This window comes from Callithrix jacchus, chromosome 5, assembly GCF_049354715.1.
Source record: "Callithrix jacchus isolate 240 chromosome 5, calJac240_pri, whole genome shotgun sequence".
Taxonomy (NCBI): Eukaryota; Metazoa; Chordata; class Mammalia; order Primates; family Cebidae; genus Callithrix; species Callithrix jacchus.
In genome coordinates, this window is record NC_133506.1 from 23113840 (window position 1) to 23133051 (window position 19212).

Sequence of the window (19212 nt, forward strand, 5' to 3'; positions counted from 1 at the left end):
GCCCTGTGCCTTCTGGTCTAGGCCTTTGCATCTGCTGCTCTTTCCATGGTCCTTTGCTCTTGGCCATTCCCATTCACCCTTCAGGGTTCAGCCAGATGTAACTTTGTCTAGAAATATCTTTTTAATTCACTCATGCCTCTGTCTACCTCCCCACCACCCAAGACTGGTTTTGATGGTCTCTATTAATTCAGACTAATCCTTAAACACTTTGACTTGTAATCACATAAGTCTATGGAGGGAAGACTGTGTCTTACATATAATTGCCTCTTTGTTGCCTATAAAGAACTTGGCACATGGTAGACGCTCAGTGAACGTCTGCTACGTAACAAAAGCAAAGTGGCCTGCAAGACGTTTAATGGACGCTTACGATGAGGACGTTGATTGTCTGTCTCATACTTTGGCTAAAATTTAATATTAACAAATTCACTTTTCCTTAATTAAGTATTTCATCTTCATTGCAGCCAAGGCCTTTGCCACTGACTAAAAGCGTGCAGCCATGTACAGGTGGGATGAGGGGAAGGAAATCCATCGCCATGGGGCCAGAAATTTAACTCAAAGCCTGGCTCTGGTCACAGTCAGCCCATCTTTTTCACAGACAAAAATCTGCATGTCTTCATCTTACATTAATTTACATATGTAATTTACATAATAGCTAAATAAGGAAGCGCAGTGTTTGAAGTGTAATCAAATTACATTGTTTAGAAAACAGAGAAAAATAAAGCTTCCTGGTACCGGTGGGTCAACAAAGATCCTCTGTAGCTTACTCATCCACAGACTGAATCAGTCCGTTGTTCCTGTCAATGCTTCCGCCATGACTCATTCTGGTGGGCAAAGTTTTAATAGAAAATGATAAACTCAGGGATATTCACTTAAAACAAATGACAACACTTCCCAGGGACATGAAAACAAGCAGTATTATCCTCCAAACCTTAAAATAAGGCCTGTACTCAGAACAAGAGTAGCAACCACGGTCTTCCCAGGGCTTCGCCTCACCCACACCCTCCATGACTCACGACCTCCATTCTCTCTTGGACGTTGCCTCATCAGTGACTGCCACCTCTTCCTCTCTACTGACTGTCCCCTCAGAGGGTGAGCATGACTCCTGCTTCTATTCTGACAAACACACCCAAATAATATGGCTGTGTTTGGGTTTTTGTGTCTGTTTGTTTTCTGAGACTGAGTCTCACTCTGTCACCCAGGCTAGAGTGCAGTGGCACGATCTCGGCTCACTGCAACTTCTGCCTTCTGGGTTCAAGTGATTCTCCTACCTCAGCCTCCTGAGTAGCTGGGACTACAGGCATTCTCCACCATGTGCAGCTAATGTTCTTGTGTTTTTAGTAGAGCCAGGGTTTCACCATGTTGGTCAGGCTGGTTGGGTTTTTTTTTTTTTAAATCATGAATGGATGTTGAATCTTGTCAACTGATTTTTGTGTTGGGTCCTCCAAGAGGCAGACACCTAGTTGGAGTTAGGAGAGCACGGGGCTCACTGAGGAATAAGACATGCAGGAGTTGAAATGAAGCAGCAGAGTTGTGCAGGGAGAGATAGAGGTGGCGTCACCTGCCCAGGGTTGCACAGCGTGTAAATGGAAAAGCCAAGATCAAAACCAGGCAAACTGAGCTCCAGAAACCAGTGGCCTGACATATGCACTGCCCTGTAGAGCCTGTGTCTTTCCCTACCCAGATGAATAGTGCACTTGATTCAGACTGAAATAATAGCTGTTCATAATTGGTTATTATGAGCCTAACACTTCACTAAGTGCTTTATTAAATGCATTACCTATCTATGAGGTAGGCTTGGTTTTCTGATTTTTACATATTAGGAACCTGAATTACAGTGAGTTTAAATAACATGTCCAGAATCACCCGGCCAATAGGTCAGAGATTCAGAATTCACATCTCAAATTTATGTTCTCCAACCTGACTCCAGAGTCTTTTATACTGCTATTTCTTTTGAGTTATTTCTATTCATCTTTGTAATTACACAATCCAACAAACTGTAAAGCATTGAGTAAGAGTTTCCTGAATTAATAAATGAATGAATGAAGTGCTCTTCAAAAACTTGTCCAGAATTAGGGGTATGGTGTTCATTTAGCAAAAAGTAGGTCATTTTAGTAAGCAAATACTGCCTCCCAAAGTTTCAGTTTCTTTTTAAATTTTACTTATAGCTCTTGTGCAATTAATAAAATTTCTTGTAGTCAGTACATTAAACATGTTAGTGGAAGAGGTCTAAGAACCTTAACATGGCTGTTTTGGTGTAAAGCAATCAGAAAGTCAGTGATTCTCAAGCTTTCACATGCACAAGCATCACTAGGGTAGCTTGTTAAGTTTCAGATTATCTGGCTTTGCCAATCACAGGTTCCTATTCCATGCAGCTGGTAAGATGCCTGGACGTCTGCGTTTAGTAATCAACCTGAGTGTATCCAATGCAGGTGGTTCCTGGACCACAGCTTAAGAAATTCAGGTGGACCAGTGGGGCTGGCAGTTGCCTAATCAGCCCCCGTATCTTGAAACACACATAGCTTTTCCAAAGGATTAAAAAATATGTACAGGAATAAAACAGTGTGATGTTTGTTATTTCCTATAATGATTTCAGAGATATAAGACCTGAGACCTGTAGCACAAATGCATGTAGGTGCCAACTGGATAATATATTGTGCATGAATGCATGTATGTGACAATGTCGCTTAAATGGATCAGGCTGGACAGAGTACTTCATAACTATTTAAAACTTGGTGTTGGTTTTTAGAAGAGTTAATGACTTGTTTTGCATATTCAATGTGTTTATGGCATCTCAAAAGAGTTTCTTCTACTAATGACATCTTATTGAAATTATGATACCTTCCACTGTAAGAACAACTCTTCTGTATATGTCACTGAAAAAGAAAAGAAAAAGCTCAAAGTAGAGAGTTTAATATAAGACAACAAAGAATAGCACCCTCAGATGAGACTGAAGAAGATTTAAGAGATGGTGGTATCTTAGGGTATGGTCCTCTAAAAGCAGATCCATAGGCAGGATCCTGAGGGCAGGTGGGTTACCAGGGAGGCAATCCGAGGCAGCACATGGGAGGGGATGGGGAAATGAGACTGAGAAGGGAAGTCACCCATTAAAGTATGATCACAAGCAAACCGTCACTGTTAGCAGCTGGGACCCAATCCCACTGAGGCCCCTGTGAAGAAGTCTGTAGAACACAACTCAGAATTGCACAGTCATGGGTAGGGAAGCTGGGCTGTTACTCAGTGACTCCCTTTCCTCATTGGTTGAAGTTTGTCTGGGGTTGGGGCAAGCACTTTTAGTGAAGAGCAGTCACTAAGCAAATGATGTCCAAATCTTACATGCTCCCGACCCCTGGGCTGTCCTCTGAAAAAGCTGAACAAGTTACATGGGTGCTTTTGGTGGGGAAGCAGTAAAATGTAGGCACTTGAGGAAGGATACCGTTGTAGTGCAGAGATACTGTCTCCTGTAGCTGCAGTGGAGCTCAGAGGTGGGCTAGGGTGATGGTCCAGGCATCAGCAATAGCTGCTCCAAATAGCTAGGAGACTTGGGTATCTTAATTTCAGCGTTAATGAACGGAGGTTTGAAAAATGTCTTCCTTAATAATTTGGACCACTGTTTAATGCTAACTATGCAAGTTTATGCCCTTAATTCATACAACAAGTACAGTTCATAGAAGCCTCAGTTAGGGACTTTAAGTGGTTTCAGGTCAATAATGCTGTCTAGTAACTAACAAGCAAGTGCAAATCCTCTGTCTGAACGTGGCTTCAATCCGGGTTAATAACAATTGTAAAGCCATTGAAATGATCGTTCATTTCAACTCCTTTGATGTGAAGATGTAGAAAAAATGTCTTCAAAACAAGCCATAAAATAAATACAACTTCCTTTCTACATAATATAATGTAAGGAACACTTTTTTCCCCTAATCCATGCAGCCATGTTCAGACACACACATACACACACACACCCGACTACCACATTGCCTCTTTATAACGGAGGACACTGACTGGTATAGGAGAACCTGTCTTTTCTTTCTCCAAGGTTTACAACCACACAAATGATCAATATTCTATTGAAGTCAGCCAAATAGCAACCAGATTAAATGCAACAGAACCAGAAAGCTGAAAATCGAGGGTAGCTGTTCATTTATCTCTTTTATTTGCTCAAAGGAAGCCGTAGGGCATAGGGGGAGGGGGTGTTCCTGCTTCTAGCTGCATTATTTTCAACTTTCAAATATTTTTTTTTACAACCAAAAATGTCTGTGTAATTCTATAAAAAGTAAACTAATTAAACTCCGTTGGGTTTTTTCCTCTTTAAAAAGTCTGGTCTTCAGGTTACTTTTCCTTTTTTTTTAAAGAAAAGCATTGTGCCCTGAGATCAATAAATCAAAATTGGATTGCCTCCTCCTCAAAGGTGAATTGTTATCTTGCCGAAGAGGTTATGTGACAGAATCTCTATCGCATAACCTCTTGGTAAAAATACACAAACAAAAAAGGGATTAAGATTGCTTTGCCTGAAAGTAAAATTCTGCATGCTACCTTTTTCGGTGATAGGGAGAGTTTCCTGAATTGTCTCCTAGAACAAGAGATTAAATGTCAGTAGATAAAGCAGCTGTGGGCCCATTATTTAGTGCTCACAGAGCCCATTCTGTCATTGGAGGCACTGTTTGAACACAGAGAATGAAGCCAGCTTGACAACCACAGGAACGTCTGTGGCTGCCTGAGAGATGAGGCAAGGAGGCAAAGCCCAGAGGGCAAAGAAAATCGCTTGTTGTCAACATTCTGAAAGAAGCAAAGGGTTCTTGACTATAAGAGAGACCAGGGTACCTGATGATATCAGCAGTCAAGACAAAAGCAAAATTCAGCAGTCAGAGTCAGTCAAGCTTGAAGGAAAAGGCCAGTTAAGATGCTTAGCACCCAGGGGTTCTGGAAGAGTGCTTAGTCACCCAGAGGTGTCAGGCCTGAGCGAGGCTGGTGTTTCTATATGAATTCAGGAACCCACCTGGGAATGGGGGGGTTGGGTGACATCATCACAGACTCAACTGGGGATGGGGGGATGGGTGACATCATCACAGACCCAGCTGCTGTGGATCAACTTCTGCCATTACTCTTGGGATCCTAGGCCCTCTGCTGCTCCAGAAAACCATAAAGCCTTATGCTGCCTCATTTTTAGACTATGTTCCCTGGCATTCTAAACCATGTCATAATGCATTTCTAACCACAGGGTCAGCGTTCCAAAGCAACATTAATCTGATTTTCCAGAGTAAGGGCACACAGTGATTTCATCTTAGGAGAACTGGCTGGGTGTGGTGGCTCATGCCTGTAATCTCAGCATTTTGGGAGGTCGAGACAGGTGTATCACCTGAGGTCAGGAGTTCGACACCAGTCTGGCCAACATGGTAAAACCCTGTCTCTACTAAAAAAAAAAAAAATTACAAAAATTAGCTGGGCATGATGGTGGGCACCTGTAATTCCAGCTACTAGGGAGGCTGAGGCAGTAGAATCACTAGAACCCAGGAGGCAGAGGTTGCAGTGAACTGAGATCGAGCCACTGCACTGCAGCCTGGGCAACAAGAGCAGAACTCCATCTCAAAAAACAAAAAAACAAACCAAGAAGAATCAAACCACCAAGCTTTGATCCTGAAACATCTGAGGGGAATGCGGTCCATGCTGTAGGGCCCTGCAGATTCTGCAGGAAGGGAGAGCCTCAGCACACCAACATTCTACTGCGTCCACTGCCACAGATGGGGCAGATCACAGGGATGTCCCTGGCATGTGACACGAACTGACTGTCTTCGTTGTGAATGAGTTTACTTTACTGTGCCTCCCCCAAGAATCTCAGGAATATGGAAGATGTTTGAGTCCATTGCTTTCAAGTGGATTACAGTTGACCACACAGGCCTGTGAAAGAAGGGTTAGGGCCACCTTTCAAATTCCAGCCTCATTTCACCTGCCTCTGCAAGGCCCTCTCACCACTGTCACCAATAGTGAGTGACAGGGTGGAAATAGTTCAGAAGTAGAGTTAGAAGAACTTTTGGTCCCAACCTCATTGCTGGGTGGCCTAGAGCAGTCATGCCACTTCTCTGGGCCTTCTGCTCACATCCCTAAGGGGTTTAGTTGGACGGGAAGATGGTCAAGGATTTTTTTTTTATTATTATTCGGAGAAAGCAGCCTTGTCAGACAACAAAAGACAACACTTGTTCATAAGCCTACACATCTAAAAAGTGGAATAAAGCCCCTATGAGGAAGATTTTGGCAAATACAACATCAACATCACAGGTAGCGTTGACTTCTCCTTAGCCAAAGTCATCTGGTTGAGTTTAGTAGCAGTTTCTGTTGCATGTTTAGTGAATGTGTGACTTAGACACTCTATCAGGTGTGTGCGTGTGTGTGTGTGTGTGTGCGTCTTTGCTCTGAGAGTGATAAACTCTCCGAAGGCATAAAAATGGTCAAATTCAACACAGTTCAAAGATTAAGGCCCAGGTATGTGTGATATTGCTTTGTGAAAATAAGCTGCCTGGAAAATGGGCTTTTGCTTAATGCAGATAGATATGTTTGGAAACTTCTCCTCATAGGAAAAATTCCATCATTTTTCTCTGAAGCTGAAAGAATTGGTGTTGAGAGGCTGAGACTGGAAATTGAATTATGAGCAGAACTGCATGCATCTGCTTCCGGTTCAGAGCCCCCTGACAACCTTCCTCTAACGCTTCTGTAAACCAGAAGTTTATATCTTGGATGCAGCTTTCTTTCTGAGTGTAGATTTCTAGTCTTTAGTCATGGACAAAGGTGATGTACTAGACTTATTAAATGTTCAGAACAAATAATGCTATTTAGAAAAATGTAACACACAAACAGGAAACGATCTAGCGGAAATCATTCAAGACATCTATAATTAATGTATAGGATTAAGTTATTCTTTGAAGAGCTAGATATAAAATCATGCAGGATTTCAATGCTTGAAGTCAGAGGTACTTTCTTTTGGGGTCCTTAAATGTATGATGAAGTTTCCAAGAATTCAGCTTTGGTTATTTTTCAGCACTAAGTTCCTTCCTTGTGAGATTTCATATAAAGAACCATTGAAAAGACAGAAGTTTCCCCCACTGTGGCTCCTTACATAGTTAAAACCCTATTAGAGTAAAAGAATCAAGAAACTCCTCTGGAGAAAGTACGTATCTCTGTGTTCACTAGGACCCTGCTGTGTGCAGATTTAGCTGGTTTCTGCAGAGAAACAAAAGCCGCAGAGGATATGTGATGGGGTGGAGGGGAGTGTTTGAGACACCCAATTTGCATTGTTCCTGCTGGAAAGACCCTGATCTGAGATCAGCCCTGGCAGCCCCCAACTGAGAAGGGCCTCCTTAGTCTTCATTTCATTCCAACCAAGCCCTGGAGGGGTGGAGAATGCATAATGAGGCTGAATGAGAATTAGATGCTTAATTGAGGCCTGGAAAAGGGAAAGAAAAACCGAGACATGTGGAATGTGATCAGAATGCAGCTCAGTTAAGCCAAACGTGATGACACCTGGGAAGGCATCAGTGGTTGGGACTACTTACAGAGAAGCTGGAACTCCTTTGAAACTGACTCATCCATCTAGTTCCAACTCAAATGTTATTTCCTTGTTCTCAAAGATTTTTATTCACCCTCACAAAAGGTGACTCACTGTCTCTTTCGTGCCACCTCCTTGCTTGGTTCGCATCACAGTGCTTGCCACTTGGCCTCCTGGGTGGGGATGACTTTCTGCGTCGGCTGGCTTGTGAACTCCGTGAGAGCAGAGGCATGCATCATTCATTTTGTATTCCAGTACATAATAGGCACTGCAATATCTGGTGGAGATTTTTTTTTTTTTTTTGCTCTTCTTCCTAAATATTGACTTGTCTGTATTTATTCTGACAATGACTGATGATGCATTTCCAAACCATCCTCAAAGTGGTGTATGGAGGTATATTATCTGATCAAACATGAAAGTATTTCTATATATCAGGCTCTCCTGTTCACCCTCAGCTGTCATCACTGCCTTTCATCACTTAGTAAAGACAGCTTCTGATTTTGATTAGGGTAGAGTATTCCCAATTAATACATGAACATCTCTGCTGCCATGGAAAGGATCTTTTCTAATAACAAGGACATTTTCAACAAGTATGCTCCTGTCAGCGTAATCATTCACTATTTGACTTTGGAGAAGAAGCCAAATGTGTGTGTCCACAGTGTTAGTCCATGTGATGAAGAGAGGTTTGGTGGTCACGTAGCAGTTTTAGGATGGAGGCTATTTGCAGAAAATAGCCTAGGTGAGTAACAGATGGCTTATAATCAATGGTATCTTTGTCCTAAAGAAGCATAGAGTAAGTGTAAATCAAGTGTATCCATCTCCTCGGCTGCCATAACAAAATACTATAGGCTGAGGGGCTTAAACAACAGAAATGTATTTCTCACAGTTCTGGAGGCTGGAAGTCCAAGATCAAGGTTCTGCTCATTTTGTTTCTGGTGAAAATTTGCTTCCTGTTTTATGGAAGACATCTTCTTACCGTCCTCGCATGGCAGAGCAGAGAGAGATTTCTCTCTTCCTCTTCCTATAAGGCCACAATCCTGTAGATTAAGGTCCCACCCCCATGACCTCATTTAACCTTAATTGTCTCCAAAAGGCCCTATTTATAAATACAATAACATGCAGGTTGGGGGTTCAACCTTTGAATTTTGGGAGGACACAATATTAATCCATCATATCAAGTATTATCAGAACCATCATTTGAAAAATATTCTTGAAATCAGCTGCTGGCAAAGGCAGGGTGCATGTGACACCCATAACGAATGCCCAGAAGAATCGAGAGACTCTGAACACCTGATCTTGGGTGAAAGAAGGTGGTGTGAAGTCACATTTTAAAACTTCACTCTCCCTCAAACAACAATATGAAGGCAGAGAAGTAAAACCAGCAAGCAAGTATCGTCCACAAAAACAGTCATTAAACAAAAGAAAGAGTGGGTAGCCAGCAAAAGGAAGGCACCTTTCCAGAAATGCACAGGAGGAACAAGCCTGGTGTTGCCCTGCTCTATCCCTAATAACTCTACAGGCTCAGATATCATCCTGAATAGGATCACACCAGCTACCCTTTACCTCCCTAACTAGCAGAGAAGCAGCCCAAGAAAATTTCCACAAGAGCATGAAGTCAGCCATGAACACCTTTAACTCAACCTTTCCCCAGAGAAACAAGAATAACCCACTGTAATTATCCATGTCAACACCTCCAAATGGAAGGAAAATGGGAGTGGAAAGGCAGACTGGTAACAAATGACTAGAACTAATTATCTCTAGCAAAATACCAGGAACTTCACAAAATAGAAAATTTAAGAGAACATACATAAGGCAAGATCTCTGGGGTGAGCAAGAAGCAGGGAAGGAAGTACTGGCAGGCCCCAGGTAATGCATCCTTGAAGAAGCAGCCATCTTCACTCCCAGACATGGCTACAGACGGTTTATCACCTGCTAGCGTGGAAAGCTAAGAGAGAAAACAGCACAAGAGAATACAGGAGCTCCCAGGCTGACTCTGCTGGAAAGTTCTGAGTCTCATGTTGAATTAAAAGAACCATCCAAGATTCAAAGATAGTGCCCACTATCCAAGCCCCAAAAATAGCCCCCACTATGGAAGTCCAAGATGGCAACTGTGCAGACAAAGTTAGGGTGAACCTGGGCTGGGCATGGGATATACTATACTTGCTAAGAAATCCAACATGGTAGATACTCTGGCTGCTTTATTCCTCCCAAAGGAAACCTCCAAATGAAATGCTTCTAGGCAGCTGCTGCAGGACCAACATGCCACAGACCAGGTGAGAAAGGAGCAGTTTGCTAACATGCGCGTGCCATACACATCACTCTGCAAGCACACTGAAGCCTTGACCAAGAAAGAGAGGGAAGGAAGGAAGAGAACAAGTGAGCATGAAACCCAGTAAAAGGCAGGTGAAGAATCCACTATGGAAGAAAACATAACCCAAGAGAAAAATCCAAACTCCCTGCAGTGACCACAGATGAACTTTGAAAGAATGTTAACGAGCTTGAAGTTGTGGTGCTAAAAATAACATAACTGATCTGAAATGTAAGAACTATGGGGATACATTTTCCATTCTTAGAGAAATAAATCAGTTAAGAACAGCGAAGACCAAATTACTGACAAAGAAAAAAGGTTGAGATTTTCACAGTGAAAAAGAGCATAACTCTAAAACAATTAGAAAAAAATAATATATATGGAAGAGAAAACAAATAAATTGTTCTATGTAAAAATGATCGGTGTCCCTGAAATTTAGAAGTCAATGTACAGAACAGAAAATGTTTTAAAACAAAGGGAAATGGAATTGATGATCTAAAGGGCAAACCATGTCTCAAAAAAATCAGTACAGAAATCTCATCCTGAAACAGATCTTTGACAAGTTAATGAATTTGAATAAAGGAACAATTTTATGGTTATATTGGCTCATAACATGCTACTTAAAATTACCTAAAACTTTTAGAAGAAATCATAGTTAAATTACTTAATGTATCTTAAGGAAAATACATTAAATTACTTAATGTATCTTAAGGAAAATAAGAAGATGACAATCCAGGAGAAAATATTCACAACATATTAAACAGAGGTTAATTTTCTTAGTTTAGAATACATAAAAATCAATTCATGGAAAAAAATCAAATAGGAAAATCGGTAAAATATAAAAGCAGATGACAAAAGACAAGGAGGGAGGAAGAAAAGAAGGGAGGAAGAAAGGGTGATCTCACTCATAATGTTATATAAATCAAAACAATGAGACATACTATCTTCTTCCCTGAAAAGCGTGAGCATACTCACTGCTGGAAGATTGCAGAGAAATCGTTATCATTATCATACCCTAATTGGGGCACAGATTGATCTGACCTTTTTGGAAGGAAATTTTGTAACATCTACTAAGATTAACAGGGCACATACACTGATCCAGAAATTCACTCAGAATTTATCCTTGGGAAATATTTACAAAACTTGCCAAAATATGAGTGCAAGAATGTTCACCGAAGCTGTTTGTGAAAGCCACAGTGTAGAAACACATCCGAAGTCCACCAATGTGGGCCTGGATAAAGAAATTGTGATATATTCATATCTATGCAATGAGATATTAACAAGATTACAACAGCATGCTCATTGATAGATAGTAAATGCATATATTGAATAGGCACTAAAATCAATGCACATATTAAAATGCAATACTAATCAATGCACATATACTAATACCTATTATGCACATATTATAAAGATGCATATTTATGTAGAACATAAAAAGGCCAGGTGGCAGAGAATAGAAAGTATCATTTCTATTTTAAACAAATGAAAACAGAGAAGAGAGAGGGTATGAAGTAGGGCAAGAGTGAGAGAGGAGTGAAGAGAGAGAATAAAAGAGATGGGAATTGTGTGCGTTATTATTTTCTGGGAAGATGGCAGGAAAATTTTAACTTGGAAAGAGTTGTTCAGGGTCACTTTTCATCAGCATTTTTCTGAGCAGTTTGACTGTGTTAATTATGTGTAAGTGTCCTTTCTGTTCTTGTTTTTTAATGTCACTACAGTTATTTAAGGGTTAGATTGATTGGACTTTATTTCTATTTAGAAATAAATGCATTCTATTTTAAAAAGTTAGCATATAGCATGTTTTCACCTCTAAGTGGGAGCTGAGCATTGAGCATGCATGGACTAAATATGGGAACAATATACAATGTGGACTGCTAGAGGACGGAGGGAGTGGAGTGGGTGAGGAAACCACCAATCAGGTGCTATGCTCACTACCAGGGTGTCAGGATCCATACTCCAAACCTCAGCATCATGCAATATTCCCAAGTAACAAACTGCACATGAACCCTCATATCTAAAATGAAACTTGACATTTAAAAAATTATGCATTAATAGTTCATTAAATTGTAGTTTGTTTTGGTTAATTAAATCTTCATAAAACATGAAGGTGCCCATAATGATAAACTTAACTTCAAGGAAGAAAGACAGGAGGGGAGGGAAGGAGAAAGAAAGGAGGTGGGGAAGGAGAAAGGGAGGGAAAGAATGGTGAAGGAAGGAAGGTAGAAGAAAGAGGGAGGGAGGGATGAAGGAAGAAAGAAAAGAGGGAGAAAAGAAAAGAATGCAAGAATAATGGATAAAGGAGGGAAAGAAAGGAAAAATTAGGATGCTGTAAGAAAGATAGAGGAAGAAGGAGGGAAGGAGGGAAGGAGGGAGAGTGGGAGGGAGGCAGGGAGGAAGGAAGGAGGTGGAAAGGGAACAAGAGAAAGGGAGAGATAGAGAGAGAAGAAACAAAGGCATACTCAGTGAGAGAAGGAATTTATAGAGGCTAGAGTTGTGGTTTGTTGAATGGCATTTGTTGTACGGAGGGTAGATTAAATTGCTACCTGTTTTATTTTGCCTCCTTTCAAACTGGATGAGTTTTAAGAGCAAGTGTTTACCTCCTCCCCCACTATGGATTTTCATAAAATATCTGGATATGAAACCTGGACATAGCCCTACAGCTATGGGAATGAATAAACCCATGCCATTATCAAGGACTGGAATACTCTTTTAGAGCTTAAATGTATTTAGTTTATAGCTGTTGGAAACACATGATGATTTTAGATAGTGCTCGTGACTTGACTATAAGGAGCAGTTTGTGGGGAAGCATCATTACAGCACAGTGTACCACGGACTCAGCCACTCTTCAAGCCAGTGTTGATATTGACGCTTTGTTATTCCTTATTAAATTGGTCTTCGATGTCCTTTCACTTAGTTGCACTTGGATTCTAGAACTAGATCGTGAACTTGGAAGTCTAGTGAACTTGGAAGTCTTGGTTTTTGATATTATATTCAGTTTTAACACTTTATTATTATTATTTTCCCATAATTATTGGGGTACAGGTGATATTTGGTTACATAAGTTCTTCAGTGGTGATTTGTGAGGACCTGGTGCACCCGTCACCCAAGCAGTGTAAACTGTACCATGTATGTTGTCTTTTATCCCTTGTCCCCCTCCCACTCTTCCCCCCAAGTCCCCAAAGTCCATTGTATCATTCTTATGCCTTCGCGTCCTCACAGCTTAGCTTAGCTCCCACACATCAGTGAGAACATACAATGTTTGGTTTTCCATTCCTGAGTTAATTCCCTTACAATTATAGTCTCCAGTCTCATCCAGGTCATTGCAAATGCTGTTAATTCATTCCTTTTCATGGCTGAATAGTATTCCATCATATATATAAATCATATATGATTTATATATATATATTGGCTCCCTCCACACTGGATGAATTTTGAGAGCAGGTGTTTACCCCTTCCACCCCCATGGATTTGCATAAAATACCTGGACATTGCTACAGCTATGCAAATGAATCAACCCATGCCATTATCAAGGACTGAAATACTCTTTTCGAGGTTAAATTTATTTAGTTTATGGCTGTTGGAACCACATGGTAATTAGATAGTGCTGGTGACTTGACTATAAGGAGCAGTTTGTGGAAAAGCATCTACACACACATACACACACACACATACACACACACACAGAGTTTCTTTATCCACTAGTTGACTGATGGGCATTTGGATTGGTTCCATGATTTTGCAGTTGTGAATTGTGCTGCTATAAATGCGCATGTGCAAGTATCTTTTTTCAGATGTAGAACTACCATTTGATCCAGCAATCCCAGTACTGGGTATCTACCCAGAGGGAAAGAAGTGAGCAGAGTTTAGCCTGTTAAGGGACTTCTCCTCTGTATACCTTTATTCAGTGTTTCTTGAAGTGTTATACATGCACCATTTGTAGTTTGATAGCTGATTTTAGGTGACGTAGAGATTAATACATTATGACATGTTAAAAAATTAGCCACAAATGAAGCTCCTGATTTCATAGCTGCAATTTCTATGGAACAAAATTAAGAAAAATTTAGGACTGATTCTATTAAAAGTATATTATTAGGTGTGTCAGTTAGCTATCACCACAATAATGCTTCGTACCGAACCATCTTCAACCTCAGGGGCTTTAGAACAGTTGTCTGTTCTTTTGCTCATGAATATTAGGGTCAACTGCAAATAGTCTGGGCCAGGAAGTATGTCCAGCTGTGAGTTGTGTCCTAGTCTCATCCTCCTTGGATGAGCTGCCCCTAATGCATGTTGTTCTTGGGGTTAAAGGTAGGAGCCTGAGAAGGAAGCCCCGACTGTCAAAAGCATTTCAAGTCTCTCCTTGACACACTTCTGCCAACATCCCATTGGCCAAAGCAAATTTCATAAGTAAGCCTGGTGTCAAGAGAGAGTGAAGTAGATTCCCATGAGGGTGGCAGGTAGGAAGGAAACATTTCTGAACTAATTATCTAGTCCAATTACATTAATAGTGAAGCTGGAAGATACGTATGGTAAAAGTTGCCAAGGTGGTTCAAGAAGATTTTTTTTGGATCAATACCATTTTAATTCAATACAATTGAATCCAGACAGGCCCTGCTCTCTATACCTATCATATCCCCTATGCAACTACAGATTCTACAAAATAATTATTTGGAATTCTATTTGTTGTATGAAGTTTATCGTCAATACACATCTCAAAAGAAAAGCTTGAAGAACCCCTCCAAAATCTCTCCTTGTTTATGCATTTAAGAGTCAAGTTAACTACATTCTGTGTGCATCTCAGTATCTTTTCCTCTATGATGACATCTGCTTCATTCATTACTTTTTATGTAACTCCACTAACCTAGAAAAAGTTGCTATAATCAAGGGCTGCAGTTGTTGATAGAAAATGAAAATGGTACTGAATGTCCCAGACTCTTTCTATTTCTGCATCTTTTATCCCCTTCTAGGAGCTCTGGAATCTACCTCTTGTTTGTGTTTCAACCAGCAGCAATCAAAATGGAGAGAGGGAGGGGCAAACTGGAATAAATAGGCCACAGAGGCCATTTTTGTTTTTATCAGATTATGTTGTCTATGTGAAATGGATTCATTTCTGTAGGGCATTCAGTTGCACTGCCCAGCAGATAGATTAGGTACTATCCTAATAGCTTCTACTGCTATTAGGATAGTACCAGCTTCACATGCATGTCAGAATAAGAAATGTCTGTCATTCCTCTCCCTCTTTCCAAACACACACACACACACACACACACACAAATTCACATAAACATACCATTGCACACATACACATCATATTCACAGCACATGCACACACATACATGAAAACCTCATGTGCATTCATGACATTAAATTAATGAACAATCTCTTTCAAGATCCCGTGGAATTGGAATCTTGGAAAGCAGATATGACAGACTATACTTCCCTCTGTTCCAGGAATATAGCGGTATACAGAGCTACAGCTTTGATTTTTTTTTTTTCTGTCTTTCATGGATTCCAAACCTGCCATTGAATCTCACACTAATCTATGCTAATACCATGGCACAACATTTCTCACACGTTCCATTGTGAAATGAGGTTAGACGGACAAGCATAGAACAAAAACTTGAAATGTTTACTGTTCTGTCATTTGCATTTTGCTTTTTTCAACTTTTTCCTCTTACGTAGCTCTTGAAGTGTTTTGTAACCTCTTTTATTTCACTGAACATTGTTTAGTAGACTAGAATTATGCCTATTAGATTGAAAGTTCTCTGTGATACCAGAGGGGTTTCCCCATAGTAATGTAAGCAGGGTTATTACCAGGAGAGTAACAACTTAGAAAGATACTCCCTGAAAGAATCAGCTGTAGGTACCTCTAGAGCCCGTCACAAACAAGGACCCTAAGAAAACAGTCAAGGAAATAATGCTTAGAGTTTATCAATTAATTTTTTTCTATAGTAATCATTTCTTATAAATGATACTATGATTATATTTTAAATAGCTCTGATAATGTCCCAGAGAGTTAAGATGAGTAGGAATATTTTATAATCATTTTACTAGTGAAAAAGCCAAGGCTTTTAAATGCTATGAGATTTGGTCACAGTCACTGAAAATAATGAAGTGACTAGCCACAGTGTCCTCTTTTGTGACATGTCTGTCTGTGTCTTTGCCACTTTCTGTTGGTTCCCAGTCTTTTATATGTTTATTTCTTATGTATTCTGTACAGGAGTCCTTTGGCTTATTTTGCTCTAAGGGTCGGTGCTGTGTCCTCTGGAAGAAAGTTCTGCATAAGGATGCGAAGGTCTTCGTCCACATGACCTTTCACATGTAGTTCCATAGTCTACCTGGAATCTATTTTTGAGTGTAGTGGAAACTATTTCTTCAGTATAGGTCTGTGGATACCAAACTCCCTCAGCTGTATTCTCTGAAAAATATTTTAGTTCAAATTCAAATTTGAAAGTTTTTTCTTTAACATTTCAAAGATGTCATTGCATTATCTGTAGATTTCATTATTCTCATTATAAATTTATCTATGTCTTACTGTTGTTACGTCAAAGTTAATGGATCTTTATTCACTAGATAACTATGTTTTTTCTCTAATGTTGGTTTTCAGTAGTTTTACAATGATCGGACTGAGTGATAGATTTTTTCATTAGTTTTGTTTGGAAATCATAAGAGTTTTGAACTGGTTTGAGATGATATCTTCCATTAATTTTGGCAAATTATCAGACATTATCTCTTAAAATATTCCTTCTGCTCCATTTTACATAGGGTAAATCCTGTCTCATATACCTCCTTCACTCTTATCTGTGGTTTTCATCTGCAGTTTAGGCTTTATATATTTTTCTGACCAACTTTTAGCTTACTCATCTCCTCTTCAACTGTGTCTACCTCCTGTCAAAATCACCTATTGAATTCTTAACTTTGTGTGTGTGTGTGTGTAAGTTCTAGAATTTTCATCTGACTTTTAGAAAAGTATCCAGTTCTCTGATAAACTACATTTTCATAAAAATTATTCAACTTGGCATCCAATTTCCAAAATATATTAATCATTATTATACATGTGTAATACCTGGATCTCTGATGTGTGTCCATATGTCATATATTTTATTCTCCTGGTTTTCAGTGACTTGTTCTTAGTCCTCTGAAATGCCAGGTAATTTTTGTATTGAACACTGGACACTGTGTTTGAAAAACTGTAGAGATAACTTGAGGCTTTTAATCTTCCTCCAGAGAAGATTTATTTTTGTTTCCAACAGTCAGGTAGGAAAGACCAGAGCACTATAATTCAATCAGGAATTTTATTAATTAAAACTTAGACTTCAGGTTTTTTTTTTTTAAAGAGCTGGTCTATTTCACATTCATCCTTACCCCTAGGATATAACCCTTCGGGGGACCCCACTGAAAACCTGAGGTGCTTAGCAGGGAACCTCTCCAGTTTTGCTCCCTGCCCCTAGCCTCACAAAACATCTGCAGGTTCTATTCAACTTCTTGAGGCAGTCTCATGTCAGCTTCATCATTTTTCATTTCCTCAGGTTTGTCCTGCATTCGTGGCACTCTGGGCCTCAAAATGTATGTTTTTAAATAATGTATTTGGTGTTTCTAGCTGTTCTTGGTAGAGGTTTAGTCTGCGTCATGACAGTCCACCTTAGACAGAAACCCCGTTCTCACTGTAATATTAATTTGCATTCCTTTTGTTGTTAGCAAACTGAATTACCTTTTCATATGTTTTATAGGCCATTTTCATATCTTCTTTTATTAACCGTCTTTTAAATCTCTTGCCCATTTTCCTATTAAGTTGGTGGTCTTCCTCATCTCCATTTTTAGAAGGCTTTCTATATTAAAGATTTTAGTAGCACTTTGTCTATGATAAAAGGTGCAAGTATTTCCCCTGAATTTGTAGTTTTTTAAACATTTCTTTTTTTCATTAACAAGTTTATTATGTTTATAAAGTCAGATATTTCATTCTTGCTTTCTATTGTTTCTGTGTTCTAAGGCATAATTAGCAAGGTTTTCCTGCTCCCGGGCTTCAGGGAATTCACCAGTGGTTTCCTCTGTAATTGTGTGTTCAAGGAGTATGTTGATGAGCAATTGGAAAATGGCACATTCTAGAATAGGCAGTGTGAGAAAGATATTATACAGTGCTGACAAGTCCAGCTGGAAGTTCCAAGTTTTGTTTTTCCTTTTCCACCTCATTCTCAGAAACTAGTGAAAAGCACTATGGACACAGTGACTTGCATGTTGTCCTTGAAGAATTGAGGAGACCATGAGTCCTTTTTCCTTTTGTGTTATCCTTTTCCTGAATTCTTTCAACTACTCTCTTATTATGAATGTTACTCTATCTTGGCGTCTCCCAAATACCCACATGCTTAATTCATAATTATCTCCTCATAATTCTCTCCTTAGTGCTAGATGCAAAACTTGTTTGATATCTCACTTAAATGCTCCTGCACTTCAGACTTTAAAATGGCTTTCTGCTTCTTTTCCCATTCTGCTTGTTTTATATGTCGTCCATTAGTGACCTCTCTGCCATTCATCTACCTAAGCTCAGAGCCCAGTCACTTTCGAATCATATTTCTTAATTGTCAGCCTCAGTAAATCATTACGAGGAGTGTGAATTCTCCCTCTGAAGATCTCTTCCTTTGAAGAGATTATAAACTGGATCTTTCCATTCCTTGCTTCCTTCTCACCAATAGGCACATGAAGTTTAACATACTCTGGGCACAGTAAGTAATCAAGTTATGAAAATAAATTTAATCCTCTCTTTTAAAATGTACAGGAATCATAAAACCTTTAAAATTATGGGTTTTCTAGCACTTTATATATGTATTTGTATTTACAAATGTCCTTGCTCTTCAAGTCGTAAAAACGTAAGAGAGATTAACTAAGAAGCAAGAAATGGTTGTCCTTTTGAATACCTGGAGATGTTTTTACAATATGAAACACAATTCTTTTACTTTGAAGCATCTTATTAAAGCACCCTGTGAAGCTGTGCAAATAAAGTCCAGCCGCAAAGGAAATCTACAACCAACTAAATTCTCAGCAATCCAAAATGGCAGCATTAGAGGTCTCCGAAGGAAACAACTAAACCATTTGTTTGTTTAAGAAACAAACAACAAAGGCCGGGCGCGGTGGCTCAAGCCTGTAATCCCAGCACTTTGGGAGGCCGAGGAGGGTGGATCACGAGGTCAAGAGATCGAGACCATCCTGGTCAACATGGTGAAACCCCATCTCCACTAAAAAAAATACAAAAAAAAAAAAATGAGCTGGGCATGGTGGCGTGTGCCTGTAATCCCAGCTACTCAGGAGGCTGAGGCAGGAGAATTGCCTGCACCCAGGAGGCGGAGGTTGCGGTGAGCCGAGATCGTGCCATTGC

General features: G+C 39.8%; 1 protein-coding gene and 1 long non-coding RNA gene across 10 annotated transcripts in view; one reads left to right on the plus strand and one right to left on the minus strand.

Moving 5' to 3' along the window:
* The window catches only part of MACROD2 (mono-ADP ribosylhydrolase 2), a 2068485-nt gene that overhangs the window by 2037668 nt on the left and 11605 nt on the right, over window positions 1-19212 (plus strand). The window lies entirely within an intron of this gene.
* LOC118153976 (uncharacterized) overlaps window positions 1-19212 on the minus strand; it is a 209086-nt gene that overhangs the window by 163896 nt on the left and 25978 nt on the right. The gene's annotated exons all lie outside the window — the stretch shown is intronic.